We start from the raw sequence: 17,865 nt of genomic DNA, 5'->3' as shown, positions 1-17,865 counted from the left end.
TTTCTGTAAAATTAGGGAGATTTAGGGAAGAAAGAAGCAGGAGAGAGATATGGTAAACTTGGTAGTTCGAACGCAGGGGGGAATTCTACTAGGAATCTTGAACTCGGCCAAAAGTTAGACGCGCAAGCAGACAAAAAGAAATAACTAGCAACTCTGCAGTCCACTTAAACTTGTGTAGCTCTAGGGAGAGGGAAGAAGAATAAAAAACTGATAAAAAGGATATATGAAATAACTTCTTGGTCAGGGCGAATATTTCCGCAGCGTGAGTCAGATATTCTCTGTTTTGAAAGAAACACATGCAATTTTCCAATATGATAAACTTTTACTCCCGACCAAGGTTTCGACATTACTACATCATCTACAAGATACGAAATAATGAATGTGCAATACGATTATAGGCATTAAATTGTTACAGGTGGGAACGTTTAGCTATTCTGACTTTATAGCTACATTCTTGACATGACAAGATGTTTTGTCAATCTAGTCGCTCTATTAAAAAGGACACATTCGTAATGAACAAAATATATACACAAAACAGAATTCCCATTTGAAATATCAGCCAAAATTAGGAATTAGACCATTCATGACTTTATGAGATATGACTTCACTCTCTCTCACAGTGTTTTCATTAATAATTCCTTCTCTTTTCCGTCAGAAAAATTAAATAAAAAAGAAGAGAGATTAAATTATTGCTCGAAACATTAGTCTAGATTGTAGTAGCATAAGTGAAGAAAGGAATATATGTATTTTTCACAGCAAACTTTCACACTTGTTTGAGCATTGTACTTTATGTTAAGGTATCCGAAAATTGAGACTAAGTCACTCCGATTGACGATACCCTTTAACTTCTGCTCACATCTCACAGTACACGCCCGTGATATCCTAAGATTGAGACGGAGTCACGCCAATTGACGATAATACTACTACCAGCTAATATCTCGCGTCACACGCCCGTTGAGGCAGCTTAAGGAGAAGTTCGTGGATGAGGATGTACTTTAAATAAACATAATTTCAAACGAAAAAGAAAGGGATGAAATCATCGCGAGGAACTACGAGAATCGTCTGGAAATCTGCGTGACAGACAATGGAGAAAGTCCGCGCACAAATATCTTTAATTTTCTCTCTCCTCCCCACCAACTATCATCCGATATCCGCCCCTCCATGGAATCCTTCCCTCCTCCCCGCTCCAACCCCACACACCGTTTCATTTGTCACTGAAACGCCTGCCATTCTCCCCGTACTTGCGTTCAATCCATCCCCTTACTCTCCTCCCCCTCCCTCTTCCATTTCCGCGCCTGAATAATGTATGACTCGGCGGGAGGAGGGGAAGAAGAGAAGAGAGAAAAAAATATGATACGGTAGCGCGTAGTGTACCCCCATCCTCTCGTCTTTCTCTCGCGGGCCTTGGAAAATAATAATAATATGAGTGACCCTTGAACTTGACGATGTCTCCGACGCGGAAGGCATGGACGAAAAAATAAACATTTTTTTAGTTCCCACGACGAACGAAAAGACGACAAGAGGAAGAAGAGAGAATGAAGGACAACAAAGGAAAAGCGGAAAAGGAGGAATGGAGGTAGGAGAAGGATTCGGGTAGATATAAAACAAATAGGAATGTAATAAAGGGATTATAAAAAAATCCTTTTTCCTCGCGAGAGAGAAGGATATACCAGCGTCACATCAGGGTAAGCGACGGGATCTTCGGCGTCGTCCATTAGAGACACGCCAAGGCGCGCGTCGTTTTTTTTTTTAGGGCTGCTTTTCGGGGAAAAAAATTACGACAAGCCTCTTCTCCTTCCCATTTATTTTTTTATATCCTTTGGCCGTGAACTGAAAATCTCTCCTTCCCTCTTCCAACACTCCCGTTCCCGCGGTCCTTTGAGCTCGGATTTCGGCACGACGCGCACTCCTCTGAATATAATGCGTCCCATAAGCCACCTCTCATCATCGAAATAGGTGACAGCGGCCTTCCGTGTTCATAGATTGGCTTATTTCAGCTCCTGCCTGGGAGCTTTCTACTCAGCGTACCATTTCATTAAGGTCAATCGCGTCATTAAAAATAAATTCTTTTGGATTGCCACCCCGATTTCTTTTAATGTACATCCGATTTATGCTATTTGTCATGGCAATTAAAAAAATTCTGGGTCATGTCGTCGCTTTAATTTTTGGGTGGCCCCAAAATTTCCTAACCGACGCTGTTACTTTATGAAGGGTTTCTGGTGAGGAAGGAAATTCTATTTATATTAATAGGGCAGGACCTCCGACTCATAAAAAATATTGGGGGCTCATATCGGGGGACTTGCCCCGGAAAATGTTCTAAATTTTACATGAAAAATGGTCAATTTTAAAGTTTTTAAAATGCATTTTAGAAGAGTCATATTATCAACATTTGAACCTTCAAAACTCGACTCTCGATATCTCGACAAGCCTGACACATTTTTTTGGCTTTGAAAAAAGGAAAAAAAAACATTAAAATCACCACTTTCGTAAAACGCTAATTTAATATACGGTAACAAATATGTTCATGGACTTTTCACAGAGCAGTGAATTTGTAGCTCTAAAACGACTGAAATTATATTTAAATAAATCCTAAACTATTATTAAACAAATAAATTGCTATAATAGATTAAAATTATTTAATTGTCTTAAATTTTGGGGCTCCGCCCCCGTCAAACGAATTTTTGCGGGGGCTCGGACCCCATCAGGCCCCATGGAGTCGGCACCATTGTTATAGGGTATTTGTGTCAGGGTGGGAAGATAGGAGTGAAAGGTGGGAAGCATCTCAACAACCGACTCCACCCATCTCCCTCTCCTATTGAGGCCCACCCTTAAAACAAATAACCTATAAATATAAATAAAATTTCCTTCCTCACCAGATTCCCGAGATAAAGTGACTCTGAATATGATGCGTATCGAAGTAGGTAGCTACAGCCATCCGTGTTCAGAGATTGGCTTGTTTCAGCTCCTCGCCTCTACGCCCTTTTCCCAGCTTATTATTTCATCACAGTCAATCGCGTCTTATCAGTGTTTTTTTAAATTCCTTTGGATTGTCATTCCGATTTCCTTTGAAGTTATTTTTCTAGGTAGTTCAGAATTAAAATTCAGTAACTCTTGATTAACTCAGTGGTATTCCATTATAAGTTTTCCTGGATATCACACGATTAATTATACCACTCTATCAACATCTTCAGGCGCAAATTAATCAATTGATTTCATTCATTGAATTCATTGAAACCCGGGTCGCGCTCTCTAAAAAGAAGTGGTTTAAGTAATTGCGTGATATCCAGGAAAACTTAGTTCAGATTTAGTTGACTTGAGAAGGCGGATATTTTCGAAATCAGTATCTATCGTTTAACAAATGTAGTACTTACGTACATATTCTCGTGAGTAGGTACAGGGAGAATACCAGTGATGCATAGCCGGTTTAAAGTGTTTTTTTTTAGCCCAATTGACCAGAAAAAACTCAAGCACATACTTGAATTTGGCTATATTGTTTCATATTTCTCCGAAATAAACATCTGTCTTTATTACCCATTGAAAGAAATAGTATTATTCTTCGCTAAAACATTCGCGGGTGCTCGCCGTGGTAACTAATAAACATTTTGGGTTATGCTGCCACGTCAATATTTGGGTGGCCCCAACGGTTCTCGACCGATATAGGTCGCTTTATCAAGTGACTCTGATTAACCCGATTCCCTTGATAAACCGACTATGAATATGATGCATAATCGCTGGGGCAACCCCAAAAAAGACGCGGATGCATTGCCCAAAATTTTTTCAACTCCCATGCAGAACATCGCGGAAGTTTTAACGAAAAATCGTTTCATTTGATCCATTAGATAATAGAGCCAGATGCTTATTTGGGAAAATACCAAAAAATACAGCCACGTTCAAGAATGTCCTTGAGTTTTTTTTTCCAGATAATTGGGTCAAAAATCCGTTCAAACCGGCCGTGCATAGCTGGCCCAATACCTACTCACTTAAATATAAGCTAGCATATATATGCTAGCTTAGCTATAGCGAGCATAGCTTAGCTAGCATAGCAATAGCATTTTCACAATACCAACTCACTTGAATATAAGCAATTTGCTAAACAATAGTTACTTATTTCGTATTTAACCTTCTTCTTCAGTCAACTTATTCTCAGGATTTATCTTTTTTCTTCCTCTTTTTACCACTGAAGGAATGAAGATGCGTGCAGAACCGAGTGGGATGAGAGAAAAACCACAAAGAGGCGTAACCGGAATAATGCCACCTTGATTTTCATTAGTCAACGTCATAAGAAGGTGTATGATCTTCCTAATTGTACTTGAAATGAACTATAATACTACATATCCCCATTTACGTACGCACAATATAGTAAGTTTCCGTCCCCCTACACAACTATTTTAATTCCGAAATTTTTCTTTATTTTCTAAAGGACAGGGATGAACACACTAATGGGGAGAGGAAAAAGATATCCGACATAATCTTCCGCCGTTCATCCTCCAGGGATTTCAGCTGAAAAGCAAACGACGCGGACAATAATTCTTTCTTCATCCCTCTCGTCTCTTAATCCAGCATTTATCAGATTGGGGGAGTGTTGCAAATACCGCTGGCACTTTACAACTGCTTAATGATCCGACCGATTAGAAGGGACTGGTCAACATTAATTAGCGTAATAGGAGCTTATTTTCCAGGAGGGAGTAACATGACTACGCATTAATTTGGTTAAAAAGTCTTCCTAATTAATAATAATGACTAATGTAGAACTATTAGCTAGCAGTGCTTTTCAGAAATCAAAAGGCAGCAATTAACTCTTCTCCTTCTTAGTGTCACCATCCAAAGGTTGATTCAACTCAGCCATCCCCGCTCTGAAATCTGAGGTCCATTTCATATTTACGTAGGTATTTCCTTTTAAGTGCATTGCAACTATGTTGCGATTCAAGGTCTTGTAGGGTTCTATCCGAAGGTTCAAGTCTTTCCTAACCAACGAATCAATTCAATGTTGAAGAAATGTGTTTATTTTGCAGATTGAAGAGACCTTCAAAGCAAATAATCAATTGGATCCCAAATGTTTAAAGCTTGAGTATATATTTTAAATATATTGGAAAACCTCTAACGCATATTCACACTTGATTCCTTGAGAAATATCAAGAGATGAGAGGGATGTAAAAAAGATCAATTGCCGATGATTTTGGAAACACATACAGGGGAACCAGGGGAGGAACGGGGTAAGCGATTTTTTAAGTGCAAAAAAAGGAATAACTACATCAAGTTCAGATCGGTGTTTTTTTATAAGTTAAGCAACACCAATCTAGACTAGCTATAGTTATTACCGCTTTTTTCTCACTTTAAAATCGCTTACCCCGTTCCTCCCCGAGTTCCCCTGCATATTTTAGATGTAAGCGACACGCATCAGGCAAGTTTCTACTATGAATTAGTAGGCATTAATTATTATATAACACCTCACCTTAACGTTAATATACAGGGAGAAAAAAGAGAGCAGTATTTAAAAAAATTTATCTCAGAGATTCGCCTTAGAAGATGATGGATTAGTAACATAACTGTTAGCATATATGCCCGGCTACCTAACCAGCGATAGAGAGATCCAAGTTGAAATCCCGACTAACCCAAATGAATTTATCATGGCGAATTTCTTTCTAGGTATATGATAGATAAATAGCTCAAAAATGTAAAAAAATGTATGCGAAACCATTTTATTCATTCATGTAAGCACTCGCCGACAATTCAGCCTTTCTTCCGTCTTCACATGGAACGACTTATTACTAAACAAAGTTAAATTGTTCGTGTTGATATGCCGAAATAATGGAAATCGCTATAAAAAATTAAAATTTTTATTTACCTTTCTAAAGTGAATTGTATTTGGTGTTCTCTATTGCCGTGAATATTTTACAGTTTATTATGAATAAAAACGTTAGCATTAGCTTGTTTAGCATTTTGTATTATTCGTGGAACTTCACTCTGTCGACGGATTAGAGTACAGCGAAAAGTGTTTCACTATACCCATGCATATTGCTAAAAATTCAATCGAAAGGAATCCAATTGTCCTTTTCCTTAAAGGAAATTTACATTAGCGTTGTTTCGGAAAAATTTCAGAGGAATGGTGTATTTTAACTGATTCTCATATGTAATATCACTCGCTCTCTTATTGCCTAAGCACTTCCCGCCCCGGATACTCCCCGTACATAGTCGTAAGAGCTGGTTATCATGAAGTTCGATGCGAAATAAAAAATGAATGCATGCCATATAGTTTCGTTTATCTCACCGACGTTGGCAGACAGTGCAAACTCTTACTTTGCTCCTCTAAAAAAAAAAAAAATAAGCCGGTAGAACGCGATAGAGGCGTGTAAATTTCGTGTAACGCGGCGATATAGCCAGTTCGCAATCCAAACAAAGCAGGCCAGAACAAACGAGGCATTTATTCCCCACACGCGAGGGCGGAAGGAGACCAAACACGATAAAGACCTCCGCCGAGCATCTAAGGTACTTCGAAGGGTGAAGGAATGAAAATATTAACGTAGTTCCACCGAGAAGAAAATCAAATGTCATTTTAGCGACCACTTCGTATGATATCCTGCTTATAATGCCAGCCGACTACTGGCACTAAAAACATAGATCAGGGTCCAGTTTGTTTACTTGGGTAACCTCGTGTAGCTGCATATATAGTTAAAAAACTAATATTAGTTTCTTACGATAATAAGACGTTTTTTTAATAAACAAAAGATGTTTATTAAAAAGATGTTTATTAAAAAAGATGTTAACTCTTGAATCAAAGCATAAAGAGTTGTGTTAAAAATAAAAAATATATAAACTTATAAATACTACAAATGAAATTATTTGGAATTTTGTGTTGCAACTGAAGTTAAAATAAGTTATCTGGATGAAAATAGCACAAAAATCCCTTAATACTTGAAACATGGTAAATGAATATGTAAATGGAAAATGCAAAATGGCAGGTTAATACCTAAGCGTATCTATGGCATCAGATAATAATGTAATGACATGCAATGTGACATGAAAATGTAAATGGAAAATGCAAAATGGCATGTTAATACCTAAGCATATCTATGGCATTAAATATGTAGCGATATGTGTCACACACGAACGCAGTGTTTTCATAATATTACGACAGGCAGGATATAAGTCCCTATTTGTTTTGAATAGCGCATTCACGGGAAGCGGAACTTCTTTATAGCGACATCCTCTAAAACGACAGTCATCACGCGGAACGCTCGCATAAAGAACTCCGTATGCTCGCGGCGGAAACGACAGGAGAACGAGTAGAAGAAAAAAAACTACTCCGCTTCCAATATTTCTGGGATTAGGAAAAAAGAAAGGGAAAACACATTTTCCCATAAATCGGATTTTCCGCCCGCGTTGAAAGGGAGGCAAAAGGCTCAAAAGTATTGCATTAACTTTTCTCTCGGTCGGGGTCGCACGAGAAGAGAGAAAACATAAGGAAGCAGAGAGCGGGAGGGAAGGTTTTTGTCTTGCAGATCGATGCGTTCCGTTTCCAGAAGAATACAGAGAGGGGAAGAACTTCACGCATGACCTTCCGGAACGTAGTAAGTCGAGATCATGAGGCGTCGACTACTCGTGCGTTGTCAAGGCAACGCTAATTGGTCGCAAAAGCTCCCTGAAGGCTAATACTGGAAGTAAACATCTTAGAATCCTGTGTGAATATCACGTGGATATACATAATACAATGAATACATTAACCCTCTTAGGGATACCGAAATTCGGTGGTGCTAGCAAAAGTTTCCGATGTAAATTTAATAACTTTGTGGCACTTAATGAAAAAAAACGATATGAAGTTACTACGTTAGATATCAGTGTTATGTTTTTTTTAATTCACTAAACAGGAATTCTTGTTTTCTATTAACATCTTTATACATTAGATAAAGGATAAAACAAATGTTTTTACTAATTATGATTTTAAATCCTGTCTACCCTCCTGCCGATATATCGGCTCATAGCACTTTTCGCACTGCAGCAAAAAGCAATATACATATATATGCCCGTGGTACTGGGAGGGTTAAGTATTCCAGTTTTTTCGTGAAAATGAGAATTTTAATAATTTGACAAATAAAGAATAAAATGAATATCAAAGCAACATCTTTATTGAAGTCAAAAAACTAAATAAACGTAAAACAAGAAAAAGAAGTTAACTACTCACTAAGGAGCTCGAAAGACTAATTCCGGAGGATAATCCTCCATCGCCATCATTTAAATTGACATCGCCTACTTTTGCACGTGTAACACGCGAAGACAAATACAACGAATGGAGGGAATGATATTTCACTGTAGCCTCTGTTATTGTTGCTGATTTTTTTCTCTTGAATGCATGAATATCACGTGGATAAACGTTTTGTAATGTATTAAGTAGTATTTAAACCCATTTACCCTGGAAATGTGCATTTTTATGATTTGATAGATAAAAAATAAAATAAATAACTATGTGAAATACTTACAAAAGTCAAAAAAATGAACGTTAACCAACAAAAAAGAAGGCGATTACCAACTACAAAGCTGAAAAAGCTAATGGCGGAAGTTGATCCTTGATTAGCTTTATTTTAATGAACATCGCTGACCATGCATAAATGACACGTAAAAATGAGCGAAAATGACATTTCGTTCTAGCTTCGTTTACAGTTTCAGATTTTTTTCTAATTTAACAGATAAAGGATATAAAAAATGGCATTGAAATGCATCTTAATGCTTGTCAAAAAGAGCAATGCCATTTACGTGCAAAAGCGCCCAAAAACTACGAGCTACAAGTAAATAGCGTCCTAGTTATGTCTAATTATGTCACATAAGGATGTATTCGGAGATGTACGAAATGATATTTACCCAAAACTTCTCACGGAATTGCGAGTTATTTTTATTTGCGTAATTAAAAAAGGTACTTATGCATATTTTATTAATTCCTTGACACTGGCCAAAAACAAAAGCCTAATCAGCAAAGATATTGAAAATAATAATGTGCATGGAATTTATACCATTGAATGTTAGATTAATGATAAAAACGGAACTGAAGAAACATTAATTGTACAAAATTACTATTTAACACTATGTTATTATTATGTGAAAATAAATTCTGGATATATTTTTCACCATAAACCCACAATATTCCGCCATTAAAATCGAGATCACAATATCCTTAAAGAGGTTGAACCTCATCAAAGCAGTACAATACAAGACTGCACACAATGGCCCTCCCAATTAGGGCATACCTTTCCCCTCTCAAAACACACTGTCCACTCAGACCGTGCAACTCATTGTCAGGGACGTACGTACGATTCCTCTGGGACACAACAACACGAAGGGCTTTTGCAAATCACGGCCGACCGCGACTCATAATTCAAGCCTAATCCTCAAGAAAGGGAAGGGTTCATCCAACGGCCGCAAAATTCCAACCGGAATCAGGAATGGAGGATGAAGAGGAAGAGATAGAAGCCTCGGCGGCTCGACGCGAAACAAAACTAGGAGAGCAAAACGGAAGAAAACCCCTTGATGACGAAAAAAAATGGCTTCTTCGCTCACAAAAAAAATCCCTACTCTGGGGAACTCCAAACAAAGGACCGAAATCCTTCAACCCCCACCCCCTCCAGTCCCTTTAGCGGGAGTGGGGGCGGAGACAGAGTCCAATTCTCCATCCCTCCAAACGTCCGACCCGACACAAATCACCCCGGCCGATTTAAATCCCGAGCTGAGCTGTAGGAAGGGAGAGCTAGAGGGGTGGGGAGTATCCCAAAGCCAAACACAGGAAATGGCAAGAGTGGAGGAGGATGGTATAATCCCTTCCGCGTCAATGACGAGTCTACACGCGGATCCATCAAATTTAATAAAAAATAAGCAGGGAGACCGTAATATGTGCTACTACTATGGGAGGGTAAAGACGAATTTTTTTTCACGAATCACTTCACTACTTTAAATGATATTTACTCTGATCTTAAATATGATCTTGTTATTTCCCGGAGTATAATGCTGGGGAAATATTCTCGGGTTTTCCACCGGGTCTTCAGCGCCTCATGCCCTGAAGATGACGGCAGAAGCAGCTAGCGAAACGTCGGCCTACAATCAACTTATCCGGAGGAAAACCCGAGAAGACTTTACCAAATTCGATTTTACTTATCTGCCCCCCATGCTCTAGACTCCATTATTCTCTGCTCCCTTGATATTGTTCACATTATTTGGTTTTGGCATATATTAAAGAAATTTAATGATCAGTCACATCTCATGATACTCTTTGTTGACCAAAGATTCCCCCTACTTTCAGCTACGCCGGGTATAAGCTAAATAAAGTGTGGCTCAACATGGTAGAAAAGAAAACTATCAGTAATTGATTTTTTAAGAAAGAACTAAAACATGAATAAATGAGGAAAAACTGAGGGCTTAAACCCCTTACATACACCTACGGCCAAAACCTACGACAGAAATGCTATTTATGCAAATGGAAATGACTGATAGAGAGCTTATTTTCAAATAAATAAGTCCATAAAGAGCATTCAATGGCCCATAAAATGTACTCCATGATAATATCAACTGGGAAATTACATGGAAAAGGGGGAAATGATGACGATAAAGCACCCTTACGCTGTCCAGCCTACTGAACTCTCTCTGTCATTATACCAAGCGTTGGTGTGGATAGGTGAGTGTAGAGATTACCCGATACTTGAATTTCACACATTCAGGGTAATCAGGGTGATCCAGGGATTTACTTTCCCTCGGCTTCCTCGTACCTTCCCCCCCCCCCCCCAGGATTTTGTTTTGGGGGGCCCCAGGGCTCAACTCGCGATTTGAAATGTGAACCTTTCGATCAGTGACCACGCGCTACTCCGCTCCCCTCTCGTTTTAACGATCACTCAATCACTCGGTCATTAAAATCGAAATTTGACTTGATTAGATGAGGATGAAACTTCCACAAGCCTTGACCACAGTATTGTGGCTTTCACACATGAAGGTTATTGGGGAAGCTCCTTTCCTTGGAAGACTTCGCATTTTAAGATTTTTGTGCGGGGGAGGCAAATACTTCACTAGGGCTTCGAACTCGGGGCCCTTTTATCGGCAGACTCACCTGACAACCATGATGCACGCGTAGACTGCGTCATCCTCAGGTGAAGAGAACTTTCAACAGAGTTCTATGCTTGTGAAAGGGTTGGTTCCAAGTGAAAGGGCTAGTTACGCGGGGCAGTGGATGAAGACATGGCTTGGGGTAGCACTCAACAAAGCAGTTCGTTATCGCGTCAAACCACCGGCAACCAAGGTCACTCACGCCACCGAGAATAAGCGTACCGATAATATCGCGAACGAGGGGAAGACAGATATATCAGCAGCGAAATGGAGAAATTGGTAGGGTGAAATCCGGTGTTGACATAGGCCTACCCTAATACGAAGAGGAAAGAGTTTAATTCACACAATTAAATATACGTAGAAATACACTTCTATACATTAATTGACCTCTGCGTGGTAACTGGGAAAAGATTGTGATGTGAACCCAGCAAAATGTGAACAAATATTTGAATTAGGATAAAGCACGAGATACAAATAACCATATCTAAGATGCGGTAAAAAAAACAATTTTACCTTAGTATAAAAAGCATAACCCGTATTAATGTACACCTTGTTGTTAAAATTTTTAAATTTATGTAAACATTTGCAAAGTTTTCACTAATACAGTGAACCATATAGAAAAAAGAGCTGCTTAGGCATTAATATACGAATTTCGTCGGAGGTTGAGATAACTCTTCCACGAATTATTTATTTGTATTTTTCATGCAATTATACTAAGCGAAATGTATTTACTTTTATTATCATTGATGAAGACCGCTCAAAATTCGATTAACATTATTTAACTAATAAGTGCACTTTACTAAAAGACAAAAGCATCGGCCAAATTTAATGTAATTCCTCGCAAAACACCAATAGGCACTAAAATAGCTCAACTATGTCAACTCTGAGTTACAATGTATCTAGAGGATGGAATAGGCATTTTTTGGTAAATACCACAGCTAGATTTTACTATGCAAGCATTGAATAAGTTAAGGAACGCTTACGAAAACGACGAAAGTTAACAAAAAAATACGCGGGGCTCAGCCACCATCGGGGGCATACGACTGGGAATTGAAGTGATATTAGGCCAATGAAAATACCAATGCAAGGCGTTTAAGGAAGTGCTATTCGGGGTATGCAGGAAGAATGAAGGGTAATGTTGGGGACGGAGTAAAAGCTATCCAAAATGATAGCGTCTGAGGGACTGTATTTTCACGCCCCATCAGACGGGCGAAGTTGCCCCCTTGAGATATCCTACCCGTATATCACCAAAGCAGTGCTCTAGATGACAGTAAGGGTTTTAAAGAGATGTGTCAAACGGGAATATCGGCGGTAAGTTCTTATCAAAGCCAAGCGTGGTATAAACGATGGTATTAGGCCCACCAACTACATATTTGGGCACGTAAAATTGACATTTACTGGCTATAATAACAAGTAGTCAATATAAAAAAGTAGTCTTAGCAGTATTTTAACGCAAATTGATATTTAGTCACAATGCTTTTCGAGATTAGCACGCCACTACGCAAAACACCAGGCAACAGTAGAACACGTTGATGTTCATGCAAACGAAATTTCGGAAACAATTCCAACTGATAGTATGACTAATAACGTTTTAGATTAGGTTTCTCACACCGAGGAGAAAGAGGAGATAAAACAATGGCGTAGCGGTCCAATGGGAGCAGATAACTGAATAAATTAGCGCAAAAATCAAAAAAGCTGATAGGCATTAATGCACAAATTTCGTCATGGGCTGAAATAACTCTTTCACGTATTATTTATTTGCATTTTTCATGCAATAATATTTAGGGAAATGCATTTACTTTCATTATTATTGATGAAGACCGCTCAAAAGTCGATGAACATTATGTAACTCACAAGTATACTTTACTAAAAGACAAATGCATCGGCCAAATTTACTTTAATTCCTCGCAAACAACAAATAGACATTAAAATAGCTCAACTATGTTAACTGTGAGTTACAATGTATCTTAAGGATAAAAGAGGCATTTTTAGTCGTAAATATCACCAATGACCGTATAACGCACCAAAGACTGCACAAACAATGGAATAGGGTTGGCAGAATTCACAACTGACGCGTCGTACTACAGTGCCCACACCTGGAACGCAACGTGTCAAGACCATAACAGTATGATTCTTTAAAAATATTACTATCGAAGTAATTATGAAAATTTCACGATGAATAAAAAAGTCTCCTCTCCCACAGAGGACCTTTATCAAGGTTAAAGGTTCCAAAATTCAAATTGACGCGCGATACGTCGTTAGTAATCACACCGGCACTATTACGGACAATAACAATTATCAAAATAATTCCAATGAAGTAATGATTTCAATGGTAAGATAACCAAGTTATCTGAATCGACTGAGATAAAACTCAAAATCAGGCTCGAGATACAATAAATCACAATGAAGCGCAGAATTTTGCGACTACACTCGCAACATGACTAGACATAAGTAGACGACATAAATGCACTCAAAACGTCAACAAAGAAATTATCATCGACATTCCAAGGTAGACATATTATTTGGTTCTACTGAGATAAAAAAGTAATGACCCAAGAATACAAATACCCCATTTACAACCACACCAACTGAAACACATGATGGAAGCACAGCTATTTGGGAATAATAAAAGGCATGTTAAAGTTACCGGATGAAAAATAATTAATTACAGCCAATCTAAGGCCCATTTAATAAAACCACTACCAGTCCAGAGATGCGTTCAATGCCATAAAAAATATGGCATTGTAAAAAGCGTAGCAAAGTACGTGGTCTCCCCTTGTTAGTGAGATATTACCATTCTCTTGCAGGAAATTCAAACACACCGTGCCGAAATCGAGAGATCAAATGCAACCTTACCTACAAAACACGACAGGGCCGCATTCAACACTCGCAACTTCGCCGTATCCACGACGCCGATAGATCTGCCTCCCCAAAACACACACTCACGTTGCTATGGAGAGGGGACGGCGAAGAATATTGAGAGGAAGGGGCCGTATAGACGCCGCCGTCCCGAGGGCTCCCCCAAAAACAGAAGCGCCCCACTGCGGGAGGTTCTCCGGTCTCTGCCGGCTCGCTTCCCCGGGGGGCGTTGGACTTCGGCGCGGCGATTTCGGTCGGAGTGGCCGGGGACGACGCTACTCGCTTCACCGAGACCGCGGGACGTGGACAAGTACCGCCCGAGCTGTGAGTAGGGGAGGTGAGAGGGAACGTGGAACACACACGAGAGAGTCCCTTCGACGAGTCCCGCCACACCACTCTTTACGCGAGGCAACGCGGCGAAATGAGTTCGCCCGGCACTTCGTCCACGGACGCACTGTGCATGAAGCTCTGCTCGGGCGACCGGTTGAGGCCTGGAGAATCGGCGAGAGTGGGAGTGAGAGGAGAGGGGCGGGTAAGGAGGAGGTGTTTGAGGGGAAGGGCGCCTCTGGAGGGAGGGAGGGACGCCTCTCTCTCTCTCGGCTTGAGGGGAAGGAGGAATACGCGAAAAACCGGCGTCGTTGAGGGGAGGTTCACGAGTGTCGGCGGAGGAGAGGAAGAGGCGTGGAGGCGAAGTTTTCGATGAGGAGAGGAGGAATACGTAATGGGTATCAGTAAGAGGCGTGAGGGGGAGCCAGACGGTAGGCATGGTGGCTGGTTATGAATGACAGCTGTTCAACCATCGCAGAAGCTCGTGGCAGATGATTCCGTAAAGGATGGTAGAGAAAGAATACGTAATACGTGGCCACTGTGTTACAACGCGGTATCGGTATGAGGTGTATGGGGAAGCCAAACGGCATAGTGGATGGTTATGAAAGACAGTTTTTCAACCATTGCACAAGTTCGTGGCAGATGCTTGCGTAAAGGAAGGTAAAGAAGGAATACGTGATACGTGGTCGCTGTGGTACAACGTGGTATCATTATGAGGCGTGTGGGGAAGCCAGACGGTCTGCATAGTGGATAGTTATGAATGACAGTTCCTCAACCATTGCAGAAGTTCATGGCATATGCTTACGCAAGTTAGAGAAGGAATAATTACGCAATCGGTATCGGTAGGAAAAGTGAGGGAGAGCCAGCCGGTAGTCAATGTGGCTGGTTATGAAAGACAGCTGTTTAGCCAACGCAGAAGTTGGTGGCTGATGATTCCGTAAGGGAAGGTACAGAAGGAATGCTTACGTAATCGGTATCTGTAAGAGACGTGAGGGAGAGGCAGCCAAGGTGGCTATGATGCATCATCGAAAATCAATGAACAATCGCAGAGGCTCGTGGCAGATTCTTCTATCGTTAATCGTCTAAATAATGCCTTTCAGTGTCCTCGAGAATGCTTTTGCCAGAAATTGAGCTGATAGATGAGGGTGTAAAGAATAGCACGGGAGAATCTCTCGCAAAATTTTGCTGCAAGGGTGCAGAGAATATCTTAGTCTCATCAGTCTCGTTAGTGAGAATTTTAAAAATCTCTTCATTCGATTTAAATATTCCCCTATCATCGCAGATTCCCCTCACTGCGAAATAGGAAGGAAAAAGTGGTGGGAATGGTGTGTGTTTGGAGTAGTAGGGGAAGGGCGCCTACTGAAGAGAGGGAAGTTGGGAAGAGGGAAGCCTCTCTCGGCTTGAGGGGAAGAATACGCGAAAAACCGGCGTCGTACCGGGAAGGTTCACGAGAGTTGACGGAGGAGTGGAGACGAAGTTTTGAGGTGGAGGGAAGGAATGAGGAATCAGTATCAGAGGAGAAGTAGGAGGCGTCAGTGGGAGTTAGTAGAGTAGATACGCAAGGCATCCGGCCATGAATGATAGGTTTTTAGCGATCGCAGAAGCTCGTGGCAGATCTTCCAGACGGAGGTGGGGTATTTAATCGTCTAGACTGTTACTACAGGAGATAAATGTTGCCAGGAAGTGGGTTGATTATTGCTAATGTAGAATAATTCTGGGGAGAGTGTTCTCACAAAATTTCGTGGCATATTCGCGATTGATATAAGAAGGGTAAATAATTTTGTCGAAGTAATTTTTGATAATCACCTATCTCGTGTTTAACTTTTTCTCTTGCCATCAAATTCGATCACTGCCAAATGGGAAGGAGAAAATGAAGAAATTGAGTTGATTATTGGCGGAGTTGCAAAATTTTAGGGATAAAATTCTCATAAAAGTTCGTGGCATATTCGCTACTGATGTAAGACGAGAAAAATATTTTTTAGAACAAATTTAAAAAAAACGCCTAATTCGAGTTTAACTTTTCCTTCCCTGCCAATCGAATTCCCCTCACTGCCGAATAGGAAGGAATGAGTGTAGGGGGAGGTATAGAGTAGTAGGTTGAGGGGAAGGGTGCCTCTGGAGGGAGGAGAGGGACGCCTGCCTTCGGCTTGAGGGGAAGGGATGCGCGAAAAACCGGCGTCGTTGAGGGGAGCGTCGTGAGTGTCGGCAGAGGAGTTGAGGAGAGGCTTTGAGATGGAGAGAAAGATCACGTCACTCCTTTCAGTAAAAAATAGGAGACAGTGGCGGACGCATGATATGGACAAGGGATACAAGGGGGTCTGTGGGGTAACCTCCCAGCAATAGTGGCGGTTCGCAAAGTTACGAAAATTTGAACGAAACCTCAAGAAGCTCGTATTGAATTTAGATACTTAAAGGATATCTCGGGGATGTAAGGGATTTAAGGTTGCCCCCTGTATATATTCGAAAATAGAGCAAAATTACCATTTTATCTAGGGTAAAGTAGATACTCCAGAGGGGGGCTATAACCCTAGCCTCTCCCTGGTTGCGCCACTAATAGATGCAGAGGCGTAACTAGGGATATGCCTTGTGGGGGATGGGATGGCCTTGGGTGGCAAACCCCCTCCAGGCAATGGGGGGATTCGGAAAATTTTTTGAAAATTGACATGCCTGGATATACATTTTACATCATTTTGGCACTTGAAATAACTTTAAGCAGATGATGATATTATATATCAAATCTAGACCACAGCATAGTAAGCTGGCGAGAGAAGGCGAAGTTTTGGGGTGGAGAGAAGGAATACGTAATCTGCATCAATTGTAGGCAAGGTGGGCTGTTAGTTCGGGAAGGTTGTGAATGAGTGGTTTATCTATTCCTCGCAAAACCTCGTGGCAGGTGAGCGGGGTAGGAATATCTCGGCTAAAAATGTTACGCCATTTCCGTTTAAATAAAGTACCCCACGAATTGAACGAGCAATATGATAAAAGACAGTGAAAGCTAAGTTTACATATAAGGAAAAACCTTATGGTACATAGAATCGGGAAAATATATGCTGATTTCTATACTTCCTATTCCCAGAAATATCGAAACCCGTATCAACCATTCAGTTACAATATCGATTTTTTTATTCGAAGGGAATTCTGTGCACATACAAGGAAATGCCATGAATTTTTAAGCCCAAATATTTTTCTCCCGCTCATTTTCCATGAGCTCTTGCGAGGAATACATACCAATCATTCACAAACCAATTCCATCCTGCCTCACCTTTCCTTCCCTACTACTGATTCCTGCGTTTTATTTCTTTTCTCCTCGAAAATTTTCGGGTTCTATCTATTCTGCCCATTCTCATGAATGTTCCTCACAGCTAAATCAACGGGAAAAGGTGGTGTGATGAGGTGTAGCTTCTAGAGGCGTATGAGGTGATGCAAGGGAGGCGCCCGCGAAAAACCGGTGTTTTTGAGGGGAGGGTCATGAAGGTGGTTGGAGGAGAGGGAAGGCGGAGGAGGCTGAGAGTGGAGTAAGGGAGCAAGTGATTTGTAGCGTGAGTGGCGGCGGGAGCCAGAGGGACGGGGATAAGTTGGCGGGAGATGAATGATAGTAACGCT

General features: G+C 40.6%; 1 protein-coding gene across 1 annotated transcript in view; it reads right to left on the bottom strand.

The window, feature by feature from the left end:
* The window catches only part of LOC124154261 (protein PRRC2A), a 309,532-nt gene extending 295,141 nt beyond the window's left edge, over window positions 1-14,391 (bottom strand). The window contains exon 1 of the mRNA XM_046527869.1: window positions 13,933-14,391. The gene's annotated coding sequence lies outside the window, so the exon portion shown is untranslated. The remainder of the gene's footprint in view (window positions 1-13,932) is intronic.
* Window positions 14,392-17,865: the final 3,474 nt, after the last annotated feature.

Source organism: Ischnura elegans, chromosome 2 (genome assembly GCF_921293095.1).
Source record: "Ischnura elegans chromosome 2, ioIscEleg1.1, whole genome shotgun sequence".
NCBI classification, from domain to species: domain Eukaryota; kingdom Metazoa; phylum Arthropoda; class Insecta; order Odonata; family Coenagrionidae; genus Ischnura; species Ischnura elegans.
This window is presented reverse-complemented; position numbering and strand designations above follow the sequence as displayed.